The sequence below is a fragment of the Pygoscelis adeliae genome, unplaced genomic scaffold (assembly GCF_000699105.1).
Source record: "Pygoscelis adeliae isolate BGI_AS28 unplaced genomic scaffold, ASM69910v1 Scaffold272, whole genome shotgun sequence".
Classification (NCBI taxonomy): domain Eukaryota; kingdom Metazoa; phylum Chordata; class Aves; order Sphenisciformes; family Spheniscidae; genus Pygoscelis; species Pygoscelis adeliae.
Window position 1 is genome coordinate 470,586 of NW_008824282.1, and position 4,408 is coordinate 474,993.

A 4,408-nucleotide genomic window follows, 5' to 3' on the forward strand; every position below is an offset into this window, starting at 1 on the left:
CTTTTCAAAATTTCCTCTTTTGTTACACAGGCAAAAAACCCCAGACTTCTGCATCATGATATGAATTTCACAAAGCCAAATCTTAATATCAGGGAAAATGCCACCCACATTTTGAATGTTTTTCAAAATCACTATTTCACCTTTCAGAAAAATCTCTTCAGGATAAAATATAAAATTCAGTAACAAATCCAGAAACTCGTATTCGTAAGAAGAATAAAGAAACTACATTTCAGCACTATCTGATCAACACAAAACAGCATATCTGAAGCAGACAAACTAGCTCCCTAATAACTTATTTCAATATAATGAAAAATATTGTAAGCTGGAGACCTTCCCATGAACTATTTGGACAAAAGGCTACGCTGCAGCACTAAATCTTCAGCAATAAATGAAGTTTCTGAAGGACAAACATGAGTAGCAAAGATCCAAGATAATTTCTGTACCTAACAAAGTGATTTAACATTACTTCACTCTCACAAATGCCATTTCAGTCTTCACCAAAGAAAGGGTAAATAAAACCAGAAATATTTACTGTTGCAGTAGATTGCAGTACATGACAATTATTTCAGCATACTTTATGTGAGTTTTCTTTCAGCAAATAAGGAATTAGTTACAGATCAAATAAATATGTCTCTATAACTGCTTCAATTTATTTAGTTGTGGCACCTTGTAGAGAGGATAGGAACAGCTGTGTGCATTGCTGTATTTTAATAGATTCCCAACATGAAAGTGGACTCCAAAAAGGAGAAAAAAAAACAACCAAAAACCCCCTACATCTACAAAAAAACTTAAATGAACCTAAATGAAGCAACAGTTATAGAGCACAGCCACCTAGCAACCTCTCAGTTTTCTATGGGACTGAGTTACGAGATGTCTGGAATAGCTGTCATGAACAAACTGGCCTGTACTCATCTCTTAGCTGTTTTTAAATAAGCTAACTTTTAATATTTATCACCCCCTTCTTTTGGGAGTGAGGACCTCAGACGCTTCAGTAGTTCTACAGAATAACCTCCCTTTTGCTGTGGCTTTGACCTATCCTACCGCAATAGTATTTCATTTCAATGAGTATTTTTTATTCCTATAGCAACAGCCTATTGCTCTACTCTAAATGGATGAACATCACTCCCTTTCCCAACCATGTTTCCGAAGGGTTTCCCAATAAGTGTAGGTGTTCTTGTGATGCTCCCCAAAGAATTCTAGTAATGTGTTTTGTTCCAGCGTATTACCTGCTCCTCCAAGGACACTGCATCTGTCCTGTTATGCAAGCATGCACATATTTCAGCACATATCCCTTATAACCTATCTTGACCTTGGAATAGAGAAATAGTTTTGTGTGCACAGAAAACACAAACGGAAGAGGAACCATTGGTGGAAAGGACCAAGCAGTACACACACAGCCAGTACACTTTAACTAGGCCAAACGGGGGCGGGGTGGGGGGAAAGGCCACATCCAGGAAGCATGTGCGAATGCAGTTAATTGTGTTCAAGCATTAAGAATGGGATTGAGGCATGCTGCATTTGTTTTAGGGCAGCCAGACATTCCCATCACTGAACCCATACTGCAGCGACAACCAGGCAACAACTCAAAAGTTTTGCTGTGGTTGTTATAATCACCGCACTATCCTGAAAGCAGGATTCACATAAATACCTAACAATCTCCTAGAAACATTGAACTCATCAATCCATCATGGCCTAAACCTTCCTGAAAAACTCTCTCCTAAGAGTAAAGGCTCTGTCATCTACACTTAAAAGTTATAAATGGTAGCTCCTTACAGGTGAAGCATTTTGTATACAATTTACAAGGTATTAAGCCGTATTCACCAGTGTTTAACATCAGAAAAAAAAATTACCCCAAAACCTGAAAGCTAAGTTACCAATGCAGTTATCAGTGACTTTTCTGAGAGAGAAGCTATTTTTTAAGGAAACATGTTCTTTGGCCAATTCAGACTCCTTTTTCATATATTTTTTATTTATTTATTTTAAACTCAACATTAAATTATTTTATCCTGTTGGAACAAACAGGAAGGACATTACCAGCTTTGAATTTACTGGCTTTCAATTGAGCTTATACCTCACACACCTGCCTTTGCCTTTCCCTTACACCCTCAGCAGTTATACAATTATACTTTACAGACGCTGCATTGCTTTTCTCTGCTTGCTGTCATGAGAAAGTCTCACACAAATGTCACGGGAAATCAGTTCTATTGGAAGTAAAAACTTTATAAAAAGCATTTCCAGATGTGTAAAGTAAATAAGTTTTGCTTACTTATCATTGGAACAATAGAGAACAAAAAAAAAGTCATCTTTGAGAATGAGCCTATAGTTTTAGATCCAGTTTTATAAGGAAAAAAACGTGAAGACAAAGTGGTTTACATAATGTAGCTCATATATAGGGGTACAAGCAGACCCAAAACCAAAATACAAACCCTAGTGATTCATGACTAACAAAGCTCAGAAACAGTGTATGCTACAGTTTCTGCACATAAGCCCCCCACCCTAGAGATGACATTATCATTCTTTTTGTCTGACGTCTCAACTGCAAAATCCCAAGGGAGTTATGGATATCCATGCCACTGTAATCACTCAGTTCCTTTTTCCATACAAAGGAATACTAGATTATCTGCAGTGTGTGCCACTGCTGCACTTAGCAAAGTTAGATGACTTATAATTTTGATGCACACCAGCACAAAGCTGGATTTCTAGGCTCAATGTTAACTTTTCCTTAGTAGGAAGACTTGCATCATGTACTCTCTCTAGGCAGCCAGAATGCTCCCTACCTTGAAATCTTTACAGCCTAAGGCCCGCAAATTAGCAGATTTAGCACACAATCCTGGGAAAAAAAAAAAAAAAGAGCTGAAAGATCACCCAGTTTATCCCACCTTCCTCAAGGCAAGACCTCCCAGGCAATCCTGCCAGATATCTGTCTTGTCACACCTAACTCACTTTTCCACAACTATTCAGGTGTGTAGAAAGAGAAGTGCACATATGCACAAGTCTTCAATTCAACAGGTGGAAGCATGCATCACTGTGAATATCTACTGAGTTTATCAGGATACCGTGGCAAGGTCCATCTGAAAAAATGGGATTACAAGAATATGGCCTAAAATACACAATGTGAGAGAGAAATAAAATATGTTATTGCAGCAGGTATACATACAGATATACCCACATGCATTAAAAAATGAATGTTAACCAGGAAAACTATTCTTTAACCTATTTATTACCAACCAGCAAATTTATTTTAGATGCAATGCACTGTCAAAGAACATATAACTCATCAGCTTCCCTCCCTCATTATTCTGTCTTCATGAGCATACACAGTTTTAAGAGACTTCCACCCAAATCAATGAACTGGCTTCATTAATTTACTTACCACAAAAAAAAAAAAAAAGGCAGGTTGCTTAATTAAATCCATGTTATAACTCATATCTAAAATAAAGGTGTATTACACTTCAGCATACACCACATCAAATTAAACTGTTTCCCCAACAGGACTGACTATCTGCAGTGTGCATGCTTTTCATATTGATTACCTCTTTCAAATGAAACAAAATTCTGACACGTTGGTAGAAGTACACCTTCCTCAATGACTTATTCACAGTATCATGACAAACAATTAAGCTATAAATTCAGTAAAAACACAGAATTATATAATAACGCCATTTCCTCATTTTGACACACTTCTCATTACTCAAGGCCCATTTTTGTCATATGTATCTCCCCCAACTTTAAGACATTTTTCACACACATTAGTCTGGAAAGTCTTAGTAGAAAGGGCTACTAAGCATCCTAAAGCACCTGAGAACCCCGTAAGTACCACAGAGTCGTTCGTGTCTGACAAAATACATAGGAGTAGACAAGTCTTCCACATTACAGCCATAGTAAGTTGTAGGTGAAGTAAGCATCACAGGTCTACCCAGGCCTCCAAGTCAACCACCAACGGTGACTAGAGGCCCTGGCCCTCACCTCCAGGTCCCTGCCTTGTCCCAACCCTTACGCAGCCCTCTTTGAGACGCTACAAATACGAGAGCCCCTCTGTGAACCCCGCATCCAAAGGGCGAACCAAACTCTCTGCCAGGCTGCCCCTCCCTAAAATCCAAGCACCTTTCCCACCTCCTCCAAAACACCGAGCCCGTTCCAGCATGTGCCCCTACTCCCAGCAACACCACAGTCCCCGTCCCCAGCAACGCCTCTGCCTCAAACCCGCGGCAACTCTCACCCTGCAGCGCCCTTGCTCCCATCCCACCCATACCCTAGAAGCGAGGCTCCCCTTCCCCATCAACACCCTCCATAAGCCCCCGAACAGCCGGTATCCCCTCAGGCACCCCGTTCCTCCCCCCCGCCCAGCCCCACCGGGCCTCCTCAGCCAGCCCCTGCCCAGCGCCCCTCACCTCTGCCCGCCCCAGCC